The sequence below is a fragment of the Pezoporus occidentalis genome, unplaced genomic scaffold (genome assembly GCF_034315485.1).
Source record: "Pezoporus occidentalis ecotype Australia unplaced genomic scaffold, CSIRO_AGI_Poc_V1 ctg126, whole genome shotgun sequence".
NCBI classification, from domain to species: domain Eukaryota; kingdom Metazoa; phylum Chordata; class Aves; order Psittaciformes; family Psittacidae; genus Pezoporus; species Pezoporus occidentalis.
Genome location: NW_026913060.1, coordinates 1983825 through 2008838, shown reverse-complemented (window position 1 = coordinate 2008838; position 25014 = coordinate 1983825). Strand labels below are relative to the sequence as shown.

The following is a 25014-nucleotide window of genomic DNA, read 5'->3' as shown; positions in this document are numbered from 1 at the left end:
CCTTAGAGCAGGGAAGCTCTTGAAAGTCTCTTTTTGGTCTCAGCCAGGGAAACACATAAACATTTACTGGTGTGAAGACAAAACTTGAGCCTTCTTGAATGAGCAACAAGCTGAGGGGATTTTGCTTGCTTATAGTAGGTGCTAAGTAAATATAGTGAATATTGCAGTCTTTGATGATAACAAAATAGGTAACGGATGCTATGGTATTACGTCATTCATGCTTTATAGCTCCCTAGGAGACCAGCTCCTGTTACTGAGTGGATGTTGATTTCAACCAGAGTGGAAAAAACTGGGGTGTCAATGCAAAAGAAATCCTGATGTTTTAGACATAGAGTCTGCAATGTTATGAGCTAACTATACTGAACTATACTGATTTCCACCAAGTGAACATTTGATTCATGCAGGGTACCAGGCTGAACTTTCAGAAAGTGCAATTTCTTAAATAAGAAATATTTGTTTGCATTATCATCATTGATCTTTCATTAGGTCCATAGAAGTGATACAGACCATTCAATAATCCTGAAAACCTAATTCTACCTGGCTTAGCTATTGCACATATTCACTCATGTATTTCTTCAGGTTAAAAAATTCATCTCTTCTGAAACCACCTGTCTTTCATCAGCAGAGACTGACTGTCTTGCCAACTTTAATTTCTGGTGTTTCTCTACTGTTTCAAGTCATTAATCAGTTATTTCCATCACTGTAACCAGCGGTGACCCTATCTATAATCATCTTCAATGACCCTGAGAGCTTTCTATCCACCAGTATAGTTCCGTTTAGACAAGTTATAAAAACATACCAGCATAAAAGCCATACAGGCATTAATCACTTGACAAGCTTTGCTGCTGGTTTCCCAAATTCTAGAAGCAGCTATGCATCTTTTTTGCAGAACAGTATTAATTGCAATGATAGCAAGACACTGCTGCAGAAAAGCTGGAATAAAGGAAATTAAAAAATAATTAATATTGCAGTTCTACATCACCTTTTCCTCAGCAGCATGAACACAACGAATATTCCCCTTGCTGTGCAAGAGAAGAGAAAGATAAACAAACATTTAATCTTGATAAGTCAAGCTGGTAATAGATTCATAGATTTGAGACTAGGAGGGATTATTAGTTCATCAGGTTTTCCTCCCTGTCAAACAAGCCAGAGGATGTTACCTTTTACTGCTACACTGACCTGAAATGCGGGAAAAAAATAAATAAAAGACCCTGATATTTAAGTAAAACTCATTTTTTACCAAGAAATATACAGTCTTTACTTGAAGGAGGGTTGTTAGCTTTGCTAAGAAACATGAAAAAAACCCAAACCAAAACCCAAGACAACTGCCACTCCTCTCCCCCAGCCCTCTATCTCTGTCCTGCATCTACCCCTGTCTGCCTCCACCCATTTACTTGTCTGCCCAATAAACTTATGGCAGTACCTTGGTCTGGTAATGAACATGCTGCCTGACTGCTTGCCTCCCACTGCGAGGGTTTTTATCCATTGCACCTAACAGGTTCCTTTTCAAAACTTTCTACTTTCAGAACAAAGCAACATTCAATTACTTTAAACAATAATGGTTTATACAACAGATAATCAGAAATCCTGTTAGGAAAGCTTCTCTGCAGACTCCAGATCTGCAAAATCCATAATTTCCTCTGGTAGTTTCTTTCAATAGCTAAATCTCATTGTCTATTTTTATTTATTTCTCTATTTATTTCTCCATTTTCATTTAAATTGGTCTGGAATTAATTGTCTGGTGTTCTATTAGTTTGTAGGCTTTTCTCTCCTAGAATATCAAACTCCAACATTATCAGCATTTAATTTTTTTTTAGCTTTTAAAAAACTGTGTTGAGAAAAGAGGATTCCCCACTTCAGCACCTCATATTCTCAATATTTTCCTCCTCCTTGATTTTTCCAGAGGCAAAAAACTGGGGAAAGAGAGCTGAGGGGAAACATAAAAAAATGGAAAAAAGAAAATTTGAGATATGATATTTCTGCTTGAGGTAAACTTTGAATTTCCAGAAGAAAATATAGGGGCTTATAATATATACATGCACATATAAATATATATATACACACACACAGAGACATGAAAAATTCTCCTTCCTAAGGAAAGAAAAAGATTTTTTTAACTTAAAAAAAAAAAGGTCCTTCATTCTGAAATCCTGTGAAATTTCAACTGTGATTTCAGTGTTGGTGTAGCTATATATCACTCAGTACTCCTATTGCTGAATCTCCCCCGGCTGTCCTCAATGAGCAACTTCCCACCTACTTATCCAGGCTAGCAAGAACTTTCACAGCTCTGCTGCTTCTTATCTGTCTCTGTCCCTTATCCGTCACCCTTATGGCAGACTCAGGCCCCACTTCCTATCTCACATTTTGTTCTCATCTGCCTTTCATATGGAGCATCTTCATTTAACGACCCTGCTCATGTCTCAAAAACTTTTCACTGATTTACTAAGTGAATGAGAGGAAGTACCTAAACCCACTGCTCTCAGAATTATATATATAGTTGTCATTCAAGCATACAGCAAGTGGAAAGTTTTACAATCATGCCAGGAAGGTCACTTCCTTCTGTGTTTTCCATAGGTGGTGCCACAGGAAGAAAATATCACACCAATGTGGACAGCTCCATCTTGGGAACATCAACTAGTGAGACCACAAGAGGATCCTGAGTTCTAGCACTAGCAGGACAGGTTGCCCCACCTCAACATTTTACTATTTTCTTTGACCATTTAAATTACAGAACATCTAATCAGGCATTGTCACTGGAGACCTGGTCTCTATAGTTCCACTCAGTTCAAAAAGAAAAAAAATGTTAAGAATCCAAATTCAATTAAATTTAACTCTATTGACTTCTAGAGTGAGTTACGTGAAACCAACTTGAAATAACTTTAAACCCCTTTGATAGTATTATTCAGTCTTAATTCAGGTTAGAAATCCACCTCAAAATTAACAGGTTTACTTGATTTCAAGGACCGGTTCTTAGTAGTGCTTCAAGACAAGTACTTATTATTTTACAGGTAATACTAGTCCAGTGAAACATTAATAACAACACAGGTGATACCAGCTGCTGAATCCAGTTTTTTCAGGAAATGTTATTTTCTCTGAAGAGCTCATATTTAGTCAGAATCAGGTTTTTTTTTGTTTAAACTAGTACAAAACAAAAGTACTATGTGAAAGTATTTAGAAATACTTATGCATTTTAAATATGAAACCACATTCATAAACCATTTAAGGACAACTTAATTTGATACAAAAGTAAAAAAACATGATGTTATCACAAAAAAACACCGCTATTGATTAGAATACAATTCAGGACAATTCAGGATTGTGTATTAACTACTGCTACCGCTGACTTATCTTCATATTGCTATGAAGGTATGCAACCTAAAAATAATGTCTAGTCTACAACATGCAGGTTTAAATACAATCATTGCTGCAGTTGCCTAATTTAATGTTTTTGAATCAAGGGAGAGATCAGCTGATGCAGATAAGATGACAAGGGTTAAAGTACTTTGAATTATTAAATAGCTGACAGTGCTATTGAGTCATATGTTCATTTATTTATGTTTCAGTAAAATATTAAAGAATAACTTAATTTTCTTCTGAGCCAGATGCTCAAATAACAGACTTAGCAGAGATCAGTCTGGTCCTTGTGGCCATCCAGGAGAGGGAGGATGCTGAGAAAACCTAAACTCAAGTGGACCTGAAAAGACCCACTTCTTCATTGCCTCTGTGGGCTAAATAAGACCAACCTCTGTGCTAACCAAGGCTTGCTCTTCTGGCCTAAAATAAATAAGAAACATTTTCACAAGAAACAGAAGCTATTCTACTGTCTACATGCAAGATTTAAACAACATAAAACTGCTTTTGACCTTTACATTCTATTTTCACACTGACACCAAACTGGGTTTGTGAGATTATACAGCTATGCAGGAAGATTAGACAATTAAAAAAGAAATCCAAACAAAACCAACAGAAAAAAATCCAACACAGGCTTCTCCATAAAAACTCAATGTTTCAAAATTGTTTTTTTTTTCATGCCAAATTAGCAAGAAGGTAAATAATACCTCAGGAATCTGTGGGAAAGTATGGTTTGATAAAAGCTGTCTACTAAAATGTGACATTTTAGAAAGGAATTAATTTTAAAATACCTCTATGTAGAAATACTTTCCCTTTATTTCATAACATATATTACTGACATACAATTTCAAGAAAGCAATAGATATTTAATGACTACAATACTCAAACTCTCTATTATTTTATAAAAAACAAAAGGAAGCTGCTGCCTGGAATAGAAAGAAATTTTATCATTTATAGATCAAAATAATTTCTGTGGAAATGAAATACATATTTTTCTTGAAAATCATACTAATGGAGATCTTTTTGAAAATTCTCATTATGAAAACTTCATTTTTAATGGAAAATAATTTGAAATAAGGCGTCTAATCTAGGCACAACGGGAAAAAGGGAAATATAACCCCCATTTTCAAGAAGGGGAAAATGGATGACCCGGGAAATTACAGAGCAGTCAGTCTCACCTCTGTGCCTGGCAAAATCTTGGAGCAGATTCTCCTGGAAGGCATGCTAAGGCACATGAAAAACAACAAGGTGCTTGGTGACAGCCAGCATGGCTTCACTAAGGGGAAATCCTGCCTGACCAATTTGGTGGCCTTCTGTGATGGGGCTACAGAACTGATGGACAGGGGTAGAGCAGTTGAGAGCACTTGCAGCCCAGAAAGCCAACCATATCCTGGGCTGCATCAAAAGGAGCGTGACCAGCAGGTTGAAGGAGGTGATCCTGCCCCTCTACTCTGCTCTTGTGAGACCTCACCTGGAGCATTCTGTGCAGTTCTGGTGTCCTTAACATAAAAAGGACATGGAACTGTTGGAACAAGTCCAGAGAAGGGCCACTAGGATGATCAGGGGACTGGAGCACCTCCCGCACAAAGAGAGTCTGAGATATTCGGGGCTCTTCATCCTGGAGAAGAGAAGGCTGCGTGGAGACCTCATAGCAGCCTTCCAGTATCTGAAAGGAGGTCATAGGTATGCTGGGGAGGGCCTCTTCATTAGGGACTGTAGTGACAGGACAAGGGCGAACGGGTTAAAACTTAAACAGGGGAAGTTTAGATTGGATATAAGGAAGAAGTTCTTTACTGTGAGGGTAGTGAGGCACTGGAATGGGTTGCCCAAGGAAGATGTGAAAATCCCTGGCAGTGTTCAAGACCAGGTTGGACGAGGCCTTGGGTGACATGGTTTAATGTGAGGTGTCCCTGCCCATGGCAGGGGGGTTGGAACTTGATGATCTTAGGGTTGGAAAAGATCTCATCTATTGTATGATTCTATGATATCCTTTTCTGTCAAAACAAAGGTCTGGAATGAAATTTCTTGAACTAATTTTAGAGTGTTTATTTAATTAATCATCTACATAAGCCTGTCTTTAGAAAGATGAAAATGTTATTTCTCCATGGACTCTATTTACATCATCATAGGATTTAATCCTGTAAAATATCCTAAAAGAAGATACACCACTTCACATCAGTTGACTGTCTGGTCCTCAAGGTCAAATTTAATTGGTATAGAAAAACACCTCCTATTAACTCTATTACTGTTTGTGTTTATGCCAAAATGAAGTTTGCTGTGTGAAAATTGTTAGAGGATTAAGTCATTGATACCAGAATATTCATCTTTTTAGTGGAATTGAAAGATATTACAGTTAGAGTAGAATTTATTGTAATTTATTAAATGGTAGAATAACTTGCATGTCTACTTATTTGGAATACCAGCATAAAATATTGCTCTAATTAATGGAATAAATTAGTCCTATGTAGTCTATACAACCTTTTTTTTTCTATTACTATTTCTTCTTATAACTTTACATGCTTAATTATATCACTGAAAATTAAAAAGATGAAAATATTTTAAAAAGGAGGAATTACCAAGTTTGAATGATGATACAAGGAAGCCATTTGTATAGATGCAGTGCAGTGCACAATAAAACACAATGTGCTCTAAGAGTACTACCTTCCAAAGTGCCAGCTGTGTGCAACTTGATGGAGAGAAGAGTGAAGTTTCTTTTAGAGGAGGGAAACCTCAGCCATAAAGATCTTCAAATCATGTCCCAGAATATTTACTCTTCAATTTTAAAAAAGTATCAAAGTGAAGGTTATATCACCAGGAAAGCTGAAAATCTTTAATTTTCAGTGAAATCAATCCTTTCCCTGAGAATGGTGGGAGATTCCATAATAGCAGGAATCCATGGCTGGATCAAGGCAGCCTTTTTTTTTTTTTTTATTATTTTTATTTTTATTTTTCCCTCTTCCCTCTAAGATTAACAGATACTTTTTGGTGAGGTAATCCTGTAGGAGCTGGTTGGCAAAAGGTAGTGTCTGTTTTGCAGTTGTAACGACATTCAGAAAAAAACTCTGACTTGAGATTAAAATTATTTTTCCATCAATTTTTTAAATTATACAGAGCTTCTGTGATTTCACTCTGGAAACACCAAGGCATTGTAGTGTAAGAATAAAAATATCTTTGAAAAGTATCTCCCCTATTTATGATCAAGTCATGTCACTCAAGCCTGAACAGGGAAAACAATCTAGTGCCGTTGTACACACGCCACCTTTTTCCCTGGGTTGTTTGTTGTTCTTTTTTTCCTTTCATGAAAAGTGAACTGATTTTAAAACAAAATAAAACAATCAACCAACCAACCAAAAAGTACCCCAAACTTACTTACATACATACATCAGCTCTCAGGCTCCCTATTCTGTTAAACATATTATCTCTATTTTTAGTGTTGTTTTTCAAAGAAAGATGCAAAGCCCTGAGACAGAAATACCCCACCATTTTTAGTGAAAAAGGGCTAATGTTTTATGAAACACCGCTTTTTATAAAATAGCTTTTTGTCCAAACAGCTATTCTCTTTCCAAACCAGAATAATTATCTTGTTTCTTTGCCCCTGTGTTCAGAGACTTTGAATCACCTTATTGTCTTGCAAGACAAAGCATGTCAACATAACTGGAATAAAAACCAAAAGGTGTAGAAATCAAACTGAAAATGGTCAAAATTATTGTTTTTCTGTTCTTTATAAACTAGTCCAGCAGTGAGCAATACTGTCCTCTACTATGTACACTTAAAGACTATTTAAGTAACCACAAAAATAAAGTTGCTTTTCCATATAGGATTTCTTACTTTGTCCTAGATTTCTGAGGGTCCCCTACTTAATTTGTGCTTTTTATAACTGTTTGGTACATTTTTTTTTATTTATTTGCTGTGTTTCCTTTCTTTCCCTGCATTTTTTTTTATTATAAAAAAAAAAAACAACAACCAACTAAGTTCATTGCTTCTCAAATTATTTGTACATTTATAACAGTTTCCAATCAAAAAACAAAGAATGAATCATTCATTCTGTAGTTTTTTTTATTTCAAAGTCAGCAATATTAAAAAAAATATAATTAGGTATAACATACTTTTCAATTCAGAAATAAGATGCAGTGTTTCCCTCCTGTATTTTATTTTAATATAATAATTGGAAACAAAGAAAAAAAATCCATTTTCAGGAGGACACTAATTACTGCATAATTACAGTATAGCAGCTTAAGTATTTATATTTGGCATCATAGCAAGAGGAGCAGCTAAAAATGGAGTGCTTGCCTTAGATTAAACCTAGGTACAAAAGTCTGCTTGCAGATCTTGTCAGGCTTGTTATATTACTTATTCTAGTGAAACAGCAATGTCATCTTTTGATGGTGAGCCAAACAAGGTCACAGAAAGTGCCAAGGAGAAAATATGCATGAAGTATCCATACCAATAGTCCTTTAAATAGGCAGTAGGACTGGACCTGAAAATGCTGGCTTTATGTCACATAGACCCATTAGAAAAAAATATGGCTTTAAAACAGCCAAACATACTGGGCTACATTGATTGTTCACTTTAGAAGATATTCCCACCTTTAACAGCATCTGGAGCAAACATTTCAATATGTAAATAGGCACAAAGGATAAAATTCCCTTCCCCTGGTTTTCTCTTTCACAGGCACTACACTACTCATATGGTAACAGAGCACTGACTGGACTTTCTCTTCTAAAGTGCAAAAAATGTCCCCTTTTGGCAACATGAAAGCATTTTGCATTCTGTCTTCAAACACTGCCAGTGATGATTCAGCAGCTGGATTTCTGAAGATTTCCCCAGTCCTTTCACCAACAAATATTTAAGTAGCATTTTTTTGGGTGGAATTTAATGAGCTGCATTAGAAATCAGTAAGATCTTCCAAACCAACTTTCAAAAGTTATTTTGTAGGTTCAATGCCGTGACTGACACTCTTTAGTAAAAAAGGAGTAGAACCCTAAGTATCTGGCCTATGGGTCACAGAAGAAAAAAACAAAAATAAAAACCTGACCATCTGACAGAAGACAAAGAGCAGAAGATCCTGGGTTGCTAACAACAAAGCTGATTTTGATTAGCATTTACAGTTGAGAACCACAGAGCATGGAGGTCCTTCTGTTGTTGATAATCACCTTCTGTCTCAAGAGAAGTAGACTGTCTATGGTGTGATGAAGCTGCATTCAAAGCCCTGCAGATTGGGATTCTCCTCAAGCAAAAACTAATGTTGCTCCCATGACTCAGTGCTGTGCTGAAACAAAATAGCTTGAGATCTGGCTCTATGAACTCAGCATTTCTGGGACATTTGTTTCTTTCTGAATGTGCATCTCATATCTGCAGCATTAGGCTACAACCAGTCCCCCTGAGAGTTCAGATTTATCATTCTGAGGCAAAAATTTTATTAGACAGATATTACACATGATCTTAGTTAGAAAGCCATGCAATTAATGATGAGTTAAGTAATTAATGGTGGATGTTGTAGCAGGTGGCAATTCTACTCCAGCTGGCCCAGCCACCTGCTAATAGCTCCATGTTAGCTGGACTGCCCTGTACTTAGCACTTGGAGAGTGTTATCTCAAACTGCAATTAAAGAACTGTCCTTTAACTGCAGTCCCTTTAGCCAATCCAAATGCCAAACCACTTCTTTTATAGAAACTTTATAAATTTTGCATTAACACTTCAGTGAGGGGAAAATATATCTTCTATCAGCCTATTGCATTGATATCAATAAATGTGTAATTAGCACATAAGAATGTCCTTTTGTAGAAGTTCATATAGATATTAATGGTCATACTAAGTGTATCTGGAAGAAAGAGAAATAAGAAGAAAAGAAAAAGAAAGAAAATCCTTCTCTGCCAAGGTTATGAACCCATTAAGTAGTAAAGCATGTGAATCTCCAAATTTTCCATTAAAAATATTGCCTGAAGAGCCTTCTCTAGAGCCACTAACCTCCCTCCTATCAGGGGCTGTAGATAAGAAATAGTGGGAAATCACTACAACTAAGACATGACTAGATCTCTAGACACAAAAGGAGGACACACAAACTCAGTTTACTCATTTTATACATATAAAGCAATTCTTCAAAAAGCCATGCTCAACTGAAACGTCATGTGAAATTCTGACAAAAATTCTGCAAAATACCAACCATAAACCCAAACCTGTCTCCTTATTACTTTATTTTCAAAAATACTACTGCAACAAAAAAAAAATTAACTAGTGATGGGAAAGACCATCCCTATCACTCATCAACAAATGCTTGAATATTTACTGATCGCCTTTCTTTTGACCTGCTGTAGATCCAATTGAACATTCATCATTCATCTTTGAAGTTGCTGGACTATTCACTTAAAAGTTCATAGTCAGCGACCCACCACTTGTAAAGATTAGCTTGTGCTGGTTCATCATAAAACGAATATCATAAAAAGAATAATTCAAATAATTACATATTGGATTTTAGGTTTTTTTCTTGCCAATCTCTAAATGAAAATTTATTTTAAATTTAGAACATTTTTTTGTACTTTTTTCCAAATAAGGAATTATTATTCTGAGTGAAAGGGATCAGTAGGAGTCCTATATCTCTTTTCTCAAGAGTTTAAAAAAAAAAGAAAAAAAAAAAAGATTTGAAAAAAAAAAAGAAAGGAATTATCAAGGTGTCTTCAAGGTGTCTCACATTGCAGCTATGGTGTCCTCCCCGCCCCCCTTTCATTTTGTTCAAAAGTGAAAGTTTCAAGAACCAGTAGAACATACATTCATCATCTTGTAAATGAGAAAATGACTACAGGGATAACTTTTTTTAATCTACTGAACGGAACAGACCAGAGAATGTCACTGGGAGGGAAGGTGGAGGTGGGGAAGAATAAATCTTCAAGCAGCTCATATTTTCCCCTGAAGTTAAAACACGTATTTTAGAAAGTCATCCTTTTCTATATATAAAGATTCCAGATAACATACATCTCACTGCATTTTTAGATATGCTTTTCCAACAGACAGCTATCCCTCATTGTGAAAACTGCATATCCTATTTCTAATAAGACTGTCTCTGTCTTCTCTTCCAGCTATTGGATTTCAGTATGCCGTCTTCTGATAAATTTAAAATCTTTCTGTCACCATTATTTCATTTTTCATTACTGAGGTATTCCTGTCTATCTCATGTGCACTTTAGATGGAAAGTTTTGCATAGATAGGAGAGAAAAAAGTGCAATTACCACTCACCACACTGCATGACAGCTCATCCTGGGAAAATATAAATGGCCAGCTACTAGAAAAGATTGTTAGTTAAAAAAAAACAACAAACAAAACAAACCCCTGCCTTGAAAGGACAGCCATTTCGGTAATACAGTAATGATATGGTATTTATTAAGCTAAGCATTTACAGGAAGTAAGTAGTATCCAAATTTTATGAAAGCATGAGACACTTGTCAGATTCCCCTATATTTTAAGTAGATCATGTTACTTGAAATGACTGCACACTAATGAGACTGTATTTCTTTATATGTGTATGTATTTACTTATTGAAATTTCTTACTTTTTATTAATTCAATAGAATACAACACATACACTCTTAAATCTTTATCACATGTTTTAAAGTTTATTTTATAATGTGACCCCATAAATTATGAGATGAATTGCTTTTGGAGAAAATTGTCAGTAGACTGAGAAATAAAACCACTTTTTTGTTAGATTAACTCCTCTCTGGATCACTGTGATTCATTATCATCAACCTTCTCTCTCAAGAAAGATTAAGCAGAAACTTTTTTTGAAACTTTAATTGCAACCTCAGAGTGTTGTGATAACTGCCTTAGATAGTGCAAAATGCTATGAAATACGTTTGACAGAATACAGATGGTTTATATAATAGCAAAGTTAAAACAGGATGGTTAGAATTTTCCACAGTTCTTTTTTTGGCAGGCTGAATGCGGAAGAAAGTGGCAGTACAATGTCAACAATTATTCAGCATGACAAGTCAAAAATTGTTTTCTTATTTGACATCACTCAGCAGTCTTAAAAGTTCAAGGCTTAAGTCAGTTATTAAGAGACTCATCCACATTAAGCCATACAGCTGTCAAATATGGCTGCCTGTCAAAATTTCTTCTAAAGCATGGACAGCCAGCTGCAGCACATACAGAATTTCAATGGGAAGATGCCCTTAATAAGCCCCCAGAGTTCAACTGCAGTCTCTTCAAAGATGTGAACAGAGTTTTGGAAAATTACTGATAGTATAGATACAGTCTACCAAAAGCAAAGTTGGCACATTTGAATACCACTGAAGTACAAAAGAGTGCAAGTTTTAGTAATCAGCAATATTCACTGTTTACTTGCTGTCACACCTGTGGCATGAGGGCCAAGAAACAAGAAACTACAAATGTCATGGGGACAATAGAACCGTGAGATACAGCAGGAAAAGTTCAAAGCTTGCTGATATCCTTAAGCTCAAAACCATTGACATTTCTGGACCAATTAACTTTTTCCTAATCACCTCTTCCTCTCTACACTGAGCAGCTGCATCCTTATGTGTGCACTCAAGAGTGAGAAAGATCACTCTTTGGTTTCCACCATCACTTCAAGTCCTCAAACCCTCACCATAAGTTATCTTCTAGATTTTCTCCATACAATTCCTAACTTAAACCAGTCCTAGAGGCAGTGACAGCAGCAGGACATCCATTTCTTGCACAAACCTTGCCTCCTAAGCCAGCACAGTTTATACTGTTGTGCTAGCTGCCTATTATCTAACACAGTAGTTGAAATAACCAAGGCAACAATTGTCTTTACTTCTGTCAAATGGTTAGATGATTGAACAAGATAACTATTCTGATTTATTCTTCTACTTGAGGAAAAGACAGACAAAACTCATTCCTTACATATTTAAAAAGCATAAGCTAACTGGGCCACCTGGGCATGTATGGTGGCTTGCCAATCTGTACATATGTAATTCTTAACCAACCACAATATGTCTTAACACATATATACAAGATACGTAGAATGACTCAGACAGGCAGAACATATGAAATGAACACATAGAAATCAAGGGTTCATATTTTCAGACGCTCACTACTGTGATTCGGGATCTCAGTACAGAAATAGGGGCTTGATGTAGACCTTCATAAGGTTTAGTGTCAGAAAGACATATTCCTGATTATTACTGGTCATTGTATGTTATCCAAGCAGTTAGCAATGAATCTAAAAACTTAAATATTACTAAAGCATGACCTTCTACTGAGGTCTAAATTCCTGTATTTCACAGAAGAATCTAAAAATTATACTAATACCCAAGGCCACTGTAGTGGCCTGGAGTTACTAGATATACGGAAGTTTTCTGCTGATAAACAATTATTCAGAATGGTAAAGAAGAGGGCAGACTGTGTGGAAATGCTAACAGGGTTTACAATGGCACCATAAAGCAGGCTCTGAGTACATAAGTACATGACCATTACCTTCAAGGTAATGGTCATCTTAGAGCTGGGTTAGTGGCTGAACTCCCTGTTAATTGCTGTCTGACAGCTCTTCTCCCACCTAGCATTGGTGCTCTCCAGCACCATCTGAGTAGCAGCCGACTGCTCAGACCACCAGTTGAAGTGGAAAGGTCTCTGCCCTTTCCAGCCATAAGCCTGGCTTTTTCTGCAAACTGCACAGTTTAACTGCTGAAGTCCCTGTCAGCCTCTTCTTCTGCTGGGCTTCACAGAGTGCACAGACTAGAATTGGAAATGGTATTTTGGACATAGCTTCAAAGTTCTGTCCTCATAGTTGAGATCAATTCCCTCTTTCTATAGAATATTACCTTGTTACAGTAAAGGGCTGCATTAGATTATTGCCTGCAAAATCTATGAGTGTGTCCCCTGACGATATACTGTGCCCAAAGTCTATTTCCAGTAACTGCATGTATAGTCCAAATTCCTTGTTTTGAGATATACCACAGACATGTTAAAAATGGTTAAGACTTACTATTATTTCAAAATAAACGTTGCTTGAGTAATTCAGATCATGCTTCAAAACAGCCTTTCCTCATCTTTTCTTGCTATCCTGTAAGTCACAGTGTTATCCTTTGCCATTTCATGAAGGATAAAAAGCAGGGTGAAAGAGGAAGGAAAATAGAAATACTATACCTGAAAAGAGAAGTAAGCTTGCTATTCTCAAGTATCTCAGGGAGAAAGTCAAGTGTATCCCATGATTTTGGAGAAAACACTGGAAAGGAAGCTGAACAGGTTTTTTTGAAGGAAAGGAAAATTCTCATACTGCATAGAGCTAATCAAAAACCATACCTCATGTGATTCATAGACTCTGTGGTTTGTTATAAAGAAATAAAAAACAGCTATCTGACAATTGCAAGAAAAAAGACGTATATAATACATAGCTGGCTAAGGAAGATTTTGTGTTGAAGAGGCATGAGGTGAGATTTACTATTTGCTGTGCATAAGAAACGTGGACACTATGTTCATTAATTCCTGAACGCTCTTTATTTTAACGCTTACAGGGTGGTGCGACATTTAGGTCAGCTTTAGTCTAAAGTTGGCATTTGCCTCACAATTATGTTAATGAATACTCAGGGAAAGACAACAAACATTAGAATCCAATGCAATTGAAAACACTTTGGTGCCCATTAGCAGCCTACATTTCATCAGGAAAAAGTGACTGTTTCATTGGTGGCCATAGGAGAGTGTGCACACTCGTCTAATTCTCCTGGGCTTTTCTACATGGATATGGCGGTGTTCTCAAACTCCTTTCTATACTCCACGTGATGACAAAATCATCACACCTTGGAAAAGGCTCAAGGGAACTATCTTGCTCCAAGCACCATTGATTACACCCAGCTTTAGTTTGCAGTGTAGTTTTCCTACTCTCTGTGCATCTTGTAAATGGCAAGTAGCTCTGGAGAGAGATTCAGCTCTCTCAGACATGAAAAGCTATTCTGCAGTTGGCTGTCTTCTGTCTATGGCGCTACAGGTGGTTTAGCTTATACCCCCCAGGTAGAGAGGCTGAATCCTAATTTGTATGTTCAGATGGAAAGGGCCAAAGTCTCCACTCATGTACTCTGAAGGAGCCAGCATTTCACACTGCAAATGCAGTATGCTTTTCCTAGAGTCAAGTCAGTTGATAATACAGTAACTAGAGAACATTAACTGTAGTAATATAAAATTTAGAGAAATTGTCAGCTCATCCAACTGGTCTTAGTGGCATACATGGCTTTAGAGGAGCCAGCGAAGGAAGAATATATTAACAGAGAAACAGAAGACATGATAAAAACCACTGTAGACTTTAAGGTAGTTTACATCAAAATAATCTACTCTTCTCTGATAAAACTCCTTCATTTTTATGGATGAATCTAATCTTTTTTCAACATTAAATCCACTAATCCTTTTTTTTCTGTCTAGATTCTGATGAGATGTTTTCTTTGATACAAAAAATATATCTCTAGATAGGCAGAGAATATTTGTAACATAGCAAAGGAACTGATTAAAGAAAAAATATGTCATCTCATAAATAGGACAGATATAGAGGCTTCATAGCAAGCAGGAATGCAAGGGCTAATGCAGTCTGTGTGGGAGTATCATGAAGTCACATGGCCATTCTGTGTCACATGGCGTGGAAGCACATCTAATGGAGATGGAGGCTATAGACATATTTTCTCCATCATCCCCAGTAAACCCAGGCCTGCATATGCTAATTAAGTGTTCTTATGATGTGAAACTGAGAAGTATTAATAAGCTATGTGTAGACTGTCCTATCATAAAGTACAAGGTCATACTCATAGGGATTAATAACAGGACTATCTGATCTGGTGTCTCATCATTTGATAAAAATAGAGGAAAAAGACCCTTATTGTCAATCAGAGGATGATGAGGAGCAATTAATTTGGTGTGACCATGAAAAGGCAAGTGCACTCCTAGGATGTAAAAGATGAGGTACTTCCAGTAGCAATACAGGATTACTAATGGCATTGTACAAGGCTTCAGCCAGAGTACTGAATAATTCTGACTGCTTGTATTCAAGAGAAATTTATTCAAATGGTAATAGATGAAGAGGCTGGCAGCTAGGATACCCAAGGGAACTTAGGAACCATTGTAGAGACTAGAAGATATAACCTTGACTAGCTAGGAAAGCAGAAGCAATACAACTCTTCAGATACACCAAAAGACTGAAAGGCAAAAGAATTTTGAAAGCTCAAGGTCATTGCTGGTAGAGGAATAAAGCAGAACAGCCTTGCTCTAGTGAAAACTAGGGAGAAAGGAGAAAGCCTGTGAGCATTAAAAAGTTCTGTAAAAGGCTGCTTGAAAAAGCATAAAGGGGGAAAACACAGTCATTCCAGGGTGGAAAGCAGTCACCTAGTGAGAAAAACCCCATGAAAACTGTGAAATCATGATAATGTAGGTCCTACCCAATCCTACATTACTACAAAGTTTTATAGACTTCTGACTTCCTCTTACCAAAATATCTAGTGGTAGCTGACCAACAGCTTCAAAAGTATTTAGAGTGCACTGACTGACAGGAAGCCTTGTTCGTTTAACACACCATAGTAAAAACCATTCAAGTGACTGAAAATCTTTCCAAAGAACTCAATAAATGACAGTGAGCAAACGTGATAGAAAGAAATCAGATTTCCCAAAGGACAGAGGACATAAGTGGCACTCAGATTGGCTGGTTCTAGTTAGGCATCATCACCTTATTAGGTACAATTAGAGAAATTACTTTTATGCGTATATTAGCTTTCTGTAAAACAACATCAGATAACATGATTCAACCATAATAAAAGTGGTAACAGTGATATGTTGGAAATAGGACCTATTTTATAAAATTATGTTAGAATACTGAATATTTTCTTGTCATTTCCACCATACGCTCACACTTCTTTCCTTCTGGAAGAGTTAAATAAATAGTATTAAGTGTTCATAATCAGGTAGTCTTCAGAGTGATGATAATTCAACCATGCTTTATTTTGGTAATTCTATTTTTAAGTATATGATAGAGTATATTATTATATGGTTTTAAAATGTATTGCACTAGGAGAGTAAATGGGGTTACATGCTTTTATCTTATGATCACTTTAAAAATCAACCAGTAAACATATTGGACTTACTTACCCAGGAGGTCTCTTTCAGATTCATATTCCAAGAAGTAGGTGTGCATGTGCCGACATGGATTTTGTGCCATGATTTGAAAGCCCTGAAAATGAGAAGTGTTATCTACCATAAAGTAAATAACAAGAAGTACATCAAGCCCATTTTTATTGAATTGTTTCTAAAATGCATATGGGAAATATTTGATGTATGTTTACTCAAATTTTTCAAAAGATTTTACTATTTCACATTTTTAAAACATTTAGGAACATTTCCTAAACATTTCTGGTCTTCTCAGGGGATTTTCTGCCTACTGAAAGATGAGGAAACAATAGCCTTTTCTTCAACCCACCAAACTGCCACCGTTTCCTTAAAGACAACTGTTTCATTATTAAATTGAGCTTGAATGGCAAAGGTTCTTAAAAAAAACACAAAACAAAAAGACTTTGCTAAAAAGTTATACATCAACTTTGCAGTGTATATTATCTTAGTATAAATAAAACCATGCTTTTTTCATCAAAATATGACAGACGGAGAACATCCAAATTGATATATGGAAAATGTAATCCTACAAGCTGTCAAAAATCACAAATAGAAGATAAATTTTAAAGACAGGAAAGCAAACTACTCAATACAAGAAAGGTTACAGCTGAAAGGACTGATCTGACTTTTTAGAAGAGCATGGAAAAGATAGCACATGTTGACCTTAGAGCATGTCACCAGTTGTTTTTTTTAGAAAAAAAAATAAGATCTACCAAGTCCTAACACTCTTTATGCTTTCCAGCAACAAAATTCATTTTAAAGCACCCAGTCTGTCATCTCTACAACTTTGCCCTTTACTTAGAGAGCTTCTAGGTGAGCATGCTTATTGCTACAGCTTTCCTTGCTGCTTTTGGCTAAGAAGTCAACAACAAATTCACGTTATGTTAGCTTTTTTTTTGAGGGCAATGAGACCCATTTTATTTTACACAACAGGACTCCACCTTGTTTCACATTAAGCAAGCAAATTTTGCACCTGCAAATTCATGTGCACAGTAGAACTGCTTTATGACTAGTACCTAGTCTGAAAATGCATAAATAAAATAGATCTGCTTTATCAGTAACAGGTGCAACCAAAAGTTACTTCTAAGTTTCAGTATATCTGGAATTACAGCCAGTCTTCAAATAAGCAAGTCTACCTAGAGTATTACAATAAATAGCACTCAAGACAGATTGTGTTCCAGCTGTGTCATCTTTATTCACCAGGCCCCATACTTAGTTTCAGCTTGTATAACATCCTGAGAAATGCACAGAATAAAGAAAAACATGTGTGTTTATATTTGCAGCTAGCCTGTAAAATACAGATATAATTTTACAGATACTTATAATTCCTGCCCAAAGAGAGCTTTTAAATTGCAATCTTTTGATTCTAGAAAGAGTAGGTGACTTGAAATTTAGTTCTAGTCTGCCTAAGCACTGTATCTAATGTTAATTGAAAGAGTAGATATTATTTGACAATGCTGCAGAAAATTTGGTTGGATTCCAGGAAAGTTGGAGAAGATGATGGAGATGTTTATTTTGCATGAGCCAATCTGAAGGTCTAGTTTAATCCCGATAACTTCTTCCACTCAGACTGAATGATAATGCAAAGTTTATGTGAGCTATCTGAACCATTTGAACTTGTAAAATGGCCTGAGGACTACAGGGGAAAAGCCATTTTCCTATTTCAGTGTTTGTGTCTGTTCTTTCCTTTAATGGAAAGTAGTTGAGAAATATTCTGAATTTCCACAGAAGTGGGAGACAGCAACTGACTGAGAAATTACATCCTATTTTTCATCGGTCTTACGAACATCCCCAGCCCACATCTGCCACAAAGCCCTACCAGCACAACTCAGAGAAGACTTTTAAGAGATAAAATGAGCTCAGAATACAAAGTTCTGGATCAAGGAAGTAACTTTCAGATCAGTTTTTCATGTGAGAGGGGAAAATAAAATAAATAAAATTGTGGGTTTAGCTCTTTTCTCCTGTGTGTTTTTCAGTTACAGCAATAGATACTCAGCATCAGGGAGTGACAGGTCTTACATGCTTTCCATTGGCTGAGTACCCTCAAGCTCCCCTACTGTGAAAACCAAATTCCCACATTTCTCCAAAGAGGTCATTGAGCTACCCATGAATAAAACACTTAGCCCATCCTTCCGCTATGCCATTCATCTAGAGTCACAGCTGAGAGTTCTGGTCATCAGGAGATAATGGTAGAAAAATATCTCTGCCCTCACTTACAGGAGTAAATGAAAACAGCAGCTTTAGTTCAGTGGCTAGACTGTTGTCATCAGAAAAACCTTCACACAATCAAGAACCCCCAAAGAGTGCAGTGTTAGCTGATTAATGCAGTCCCTCTGCTTACAAAAGCCAAGAGCATCAATAAAATATTTTTTTGTTTGTTTTAAAGGCATCAAACTGGAGGGGGGAGAAGGACAGAGAAAAAATTTAAAAACAGATGGCCTAGAAAATCTTCAGCAGGTCCAAATGAGCATGCAGGGAATCTGACACCCACCAGCAATGCAGAACAAACACCCAAAGAGAAAAACCTATAAACCACTCAACTAACATGACTGGAAACTACATTCATTAGAAGTAGCACTTTTCCTCACCTTTTCATATTAGAAATTACTGTTACAAGTAAGATGAGGTAGAGAAGGATGATACAGCAACATCAACTCACTGAGTATGGTAAAATATGGTAAAATAATCTATTTTTATTTTTAAATATTTTTTACAATACTGAGAAAAAACACAAGTAGATGATATCTGTCTCTGTTCTTAGCTATTTCAACAGCCCTCAGTAATCTGCTATTCAAGGTCCTTTGATGCTTTAGAAAATTTATCCTTGTAATATCCTTTCAGGTTAAAGAAGTGCTATTAGTCCTCCTAGCATAAAGAAAGCAGCATCAAATGAGACTGTGTTTAACAGCAATGCAACCAATATTTCCCCAACCTAAGCCCAGCATCTTAACGCCTGACTAGCTGGCAAAATCAAAATCAAAACCAGCACCAGATCACAAGGTATTTCACAGCCTCCAGAGAAGGCCTATTTTGAAATACAGTGAAAATCATTATATTTAGAAAGAAAATTGTAACAAGCAGGGGAGAAAAAACAAAATAAACACCAACTTTTACAATTTTTTTCAGTTTAAAATAGTAATAAAAAGCCTTTTTCCACACTAAAATTTCCTGAGATGATCAGGATAAGTCTTCAAGTATTTGTACAGCAAGTACCATTCGACAGAACCAGACAGACACATCTAGAAAATAAACCCAAAACAAAACAAATTAAAAACAACACCAAAACCAAACACTGTGGGTTTATAAGCTGGTATTGCAATGACTTTATAAAAGTAGAAAACCAACAAAAGAACTAAGGTAACATGCATTTAGGAGAATAATTCTGTTCTAACAGTGTTTAAAATTCACATGGATTCAAAACTAAATTGATACATTTATGGGAAAAAAATAAATCAAGGTCAACTAGATATTGTTCACTAAAAAAAAGTCTGGAAGACTAGCTGGCATAGTATGTAAGTGTACTAGAAAAGATCTATAAGTACTTGCCTTATTCACATGCCAAGATGGTGTCAAGGTATCTTCTCATGTCTGGTTTTAAAGCACTTGAATTAGAGTTGTCTTAAATGTGATCAGGTACAAAATTCTCCGTATTTACCAGGCTCCTAGCATTGTTACTTCGGTTTTGAAAAAAGATCAAATGAATTTCAGTGCCACATAACTCCATGTTAAGTATGACTATTTTTGGAAGAACTGAGGGACTGAGTTATTGATGAGCTCATTAGAAAGACACACACTGAACTGTAAAGCTTATAAAAAGACACATCCAAACTTGTTAACTGCTGCTTTCATGAGAAATTTCTAGTGAAAAGGTCACTAAAGAGCCTGACTTCTCCCCTGCTCCAAATTACCATGCAATTGTGCAGTACCATGACTGAATTACAGGAGGCACTAACAATGAGAAAATTAGAACAACAAAATAGAAAGTTCATAAAAGACACAGAAGCAACAAGGTTAATGTTATACCTGTGGTCTTAAAGACAAGGTCAGACAAGGAATATGGGAAGAATAACACTACATACGTATTATGACATATTATGCTGTACCATACACAGAAATAAATGCAGACACACACACACATATATATATGCATGCATGAATGTTGTATTCTTATCTATAACATGCCTCCTTATATATTGGGGAAAAAATGGTCAATTACCCAATGACTAGCAAAAACATGGATAGCCCAGTATCTCAATCCCACTGATACACAACAATTCACAGTGATGTGAAAGAGGAAGAACACAGGCTGGATGAAGCCTTAGGTTAACTCTTTGTTTTACATAACTGACTAAAGCTCATCCACTTTCTGCAAGCTAGGCAGCTAGATGATCTGGCCTTTGAAGCCCAAATATTTCACTCTCTTTGGTTTAACTCCTTGTAAAAACATCTGACCTTTTCTTCTTTTAACAGTTTATCTCAGATCTCTAACAGAGAAAAAAGCAGAAAAAAAGCTAAATTGTCTTTAGACTGTGACATAAAAGAATAATCCAATTCTTCAGTGTGAGGGCTAGGGAAAAGCAGGTTAACAAAAGCCTTTTAGAGTAATTTCCATTCCATGTTCAGACTGGGAAAACAGGGTGGGGATTTTCTTCTGCATTTACAGAGGGTAAACAGGTATCTGAAATTATTCCAGCAGGTTATAGATTAACATCAAATACAAATTTCCTTTCTTTCAACAATTATGGCGAGGGGAACAAAAAGCCTTTGCATTTAGGGACACATCCTGTGAAATAGAAACACACATCACATGGTTGGGAATAATGGAAGAATTAAAAAAAAAAAAACCCTCCAACATCAGAGCCTTCACTGTGCTAAACAAATTAAGCAACCTCTGGTCATGTGAAATGAAATCACAGGTCTTATCTGGTCCACAAGTTCTCCATCCCAGTAAAGGGTAATGACTCCTCTTAACATTCCTCAAATTAATTTCTCTATTTTATGGTATAAATGTAGGAAAGCTACAAGTAGACAGTGTAAAGACAGCTGAGATTTCCTTATTCACATTCCCTCCTGGCAAGAATGTGTTGTTTTGGTGGCTGGTGAATGGAACTAAGAAATGCAAGTATTTGTTGCTCTGCTGACTTCTTGTAACCAGCATATAAAAGGAGCAGATCTCAGCCCAGACAGTGATAAGTTATGGCTATTTAATAAAGCTGTAGATCAGAATGGAAGTTCTACTCCCGAGACAGGTTTCAGGGGAGACAGTAAGATCTTTCACTGGCAAAGGCTCTTACCACACCACCCAAGTCCTGGAAGGCAGATATAGGGACTGTGAGAATGAAGACCTTGTGCCCACTGTAGGAGAGGATCTGGTTCGAGACCATCTTAAAAATCTGAATGTGCACAAGTCCATGGGTCCTGATGAAATCCATCCGCAGGTCCTGAAGGAGCTGGCAAATGAATTTCCTAAGCCGCTGGGCATCATATTTGAGAAATCATGGCAGTCAGGTGAAGTTCCCGATGACTGGAAAAAGGGAAATATAGCCCCCATTTTCAAGAAGGGGAAAATGGATGACACGGAGAATTACAGAGCAGTCAGTCTCACCTCTGTGCCTGGCAAAATCTTGGAGCAGATTCTCCTGGAAGGCATGCTAAGGCACATGAAAAACAACAAGGTGCTTGGTGACAGCCAGCATGGCTTCAAGGGGAAATCCTGCCTGACCAATTTAGTGGCCTTCTGTGATGGGGCTACAGAACTGATGGACAGCGGTAGAGCAGTTGAGATCACCTACCTGGACTTCTGCAAAGCGTTTGACACTGTCCCACATGGCATCCTTGTCTCTGAGTTGTGGTCAATGGCTCAATGTCCAGCTGCAGACCAGTAACGAGTGGTGTCCCTCAGGGATCGGTGTTGGGACTGGTCTTGTTCAACATCTTTGTCGCTGACATGGACAGTGGGATTGAGTGCACCCTCAGCAAGTTTGCCGATGACACCAAGTTGTGTGGTTCAGTTGATACCCTGGAGGGAAGGAATGCCATCCAGAGGGACCTTGACACGCTTGTGAGGTGGGCTAATGCCAACCTTGTGAAGTTTAACCATGACAAGTGCAAGGTCCTACACCTGGGTCAGAGCAATCCCAGGCACAGCTACAGGCTGGGAAGAGAAGAAATTCAGAGCAGCCCTGCGGAGAACAACTTGGGGGCGTTGGTGGATGAAAAACTTAACATGAGCCAGCTTCAGTGTGTGCTTGCAGCCCAAAGAAAAACATATTCTGGCTGCATCAGAAGGAGCGTGACCAGCAGGTCGAAGGAGGTGATCCTGCCCCTCTACTCTGCTCTTGTGAGACCTCACTTGGAGTAGTGTGTGCAGTTATGGTGTCCTCAACATGAAAAGGACATGGAACTGTTGGAACAAGTCCAGAGAAGGGCCCTGATCCAGATGATCAGGGGACTGGAGCACCTCCCATATGAAGACAGGCTGAGGAAATTGGGGCTGTTCAGCCTGGAGAAGAGAAGGGTGCGTGGAGACCTCATAGCAGCCTTCCGGTATCTGAAGGGGGGCTATAGGGATGCTGGGGAGGGACTCTTCCTTAGGGACTGTAGTGATAGGACAAGGGGTAACGGGTTAAAACTTAACCAGGGGAAGTTTAGATCGGATGTAAGAAGGAAATTCTTTCCTGTTAGGGTGGTGAGGCACTGGAATGGGTTGCCCAGGGAGGCTGTGAATGCTTCATCCCTGTCAGTGTTCAAGACCATGTTGGACGAGGCCTTGGGTGATATGGTTTACTGTGAGGTGTCCCTGCCCATGGCAGGGGTGCTGGAACTAGATGATCTTAAGGTCCTTTCCAGTCCTAACTATTCTATGATTCTATGACCTCTATCCTCTGTTTATTTAAGTATTACTTGAATAATTTAACACTATTCTGTATTGGCTGTCCTGCTCTCCATCTGGTTCCAGGACCCCTGGTCCTCCATGCATGCCCAGTAACTTAACTCAGTATCAGCATTCTTTATGCACAGCTTTTTACACTTTCAAGTCCATCTTTAAAATCACTGTTGGTTCAGTTCATGCTGTGTACCTATATTTGCCATATTTTGTATTGCCCTGTCAGCATTGCCTTCCCTTGCACATATTTCTAAACCTTTCAGAGTACATTCTGCTTTTGCTTCTATTATCTCACTGTTTATCAGTCACAATCTGACTCTCCCCTTTGATTCAATTGCACAGCAACAGTAACAAGTTGATAAACAGCTACTCATGTTTTGTGGGCCATCTTAGCTTCACACTAATCTGTATGCTTGTTTACAAAGAAAATCATGAACTTTCTTCCAAAAATTTTTCATTGTACTTACCTGGTTTCCTTGTGGTCTGGGCTCACACCTCAAGTTGTCCTCACTGTAGATCTAAGATGCAGGCTGTTCTGTTGCTTCCAGGTTCTTCAGTTGGATCTATAATAGATGACAACACATTTGCAAAGTTCAGGCATGAAACAGAGCACAATTTTCCCAGCTTTGTGATCACTGTTTAGTTAAACTTCACCCACCTAGCCATGCCTTATTCTCCCAGTGAAGAGCTGGATCATTCTTTTACAACACAGTCCAAAGGTAATTTACCTTTTCTACTTTTTCGCTATTACTGTTGAGAGCATCAGTCAAGGCACTCTTGCTCATCACAATAACAGTGCAACAGCATCACAAAAAATATTGTCCCTTTCACACAAAATACCAATACCCGGTCTGAACATTTCACTGAGCTGCTATTTCTACACAGATTTTTAAGGGTCAACTTAAGCTACATATGCAATAAAAAAAGATCTAGCATTAAGTCAACACAACTGAACAAAGATACTTTTTTTTCTTTTTTCCTTAGCTGGTGCATGCTTCAATCTGAAATAATCTTGGTTTTTCATGTCAAAAAGACAACACAAGTATGAGGAGCAAATACTGCAGCTAAGTCTGAACAAATATTTTTTGCAGATTAGTACTGTTTCTTTTTTTCCTTTCCTAATCATTTCTGTTTTCCCATCATTAATTTTCTATCAAAAATTAACTGATATATTTAACATTACTGTTTTTAACATTTACTGACATTTACCTTAATATTCCATCCCACAGACTAAATAATCTGTTATTGGTCAGGTAAAAGAAGAGTCTGATTCAGGATAGTACCCTATTTGATCAGTAGATGATAATTCCTACATTAACAACCCATAATCAGAGTCTGCTGAAAATACTGATAAGAGAAAACCTGAAGTCTAGGAAGATTTTTCAAAACCATTTTATTAAACACCCAAAGCTGTAAGTGGCAACTTCTAACAATAATCAGACAATTAAGAAGTTCTGCTTCTGCAAACATACATGGCATTCAGCTTTGACAGCCATTTCCTGCAAATAATTACTCCAGAAAGACACCTTGATACCATGATGAACTGTCAGCTTTTTGACAGTTTGATCTAATATCCTAATATAACATACATTAATGCCAATACCACATGATGAATGGAAAACTAAACCAAAATGGAAAATGAGAAAGAGGGAGAGAGATTGAAAAGAT

At 37.2% G+C, this 25014-nt stretch overlaps 1 long non-coding RNA gene across 1 annotated transcript in view; it reads right to left on the bottom strand.

Annotated features, from left to right (window-relative positions):
* The window catches only part of LOC134158112 (uncharacterized), a 70929-nt gene extending 47007 nt beyond the window's left edge, over positions 1–23922 (bottom strand). The window contains exon 1 of the long non-coding RNA XR_009962596.1: positions 23814–23922. This is a non-coding gene — a long non-coding RNA (uncharacterized LOC134158112). The remainder of the gene's footprint in view (positions 1–23813) is intronic.
* Between the last annotated feature and the right edge of the window lie 1092 nt (positions 23923–25014).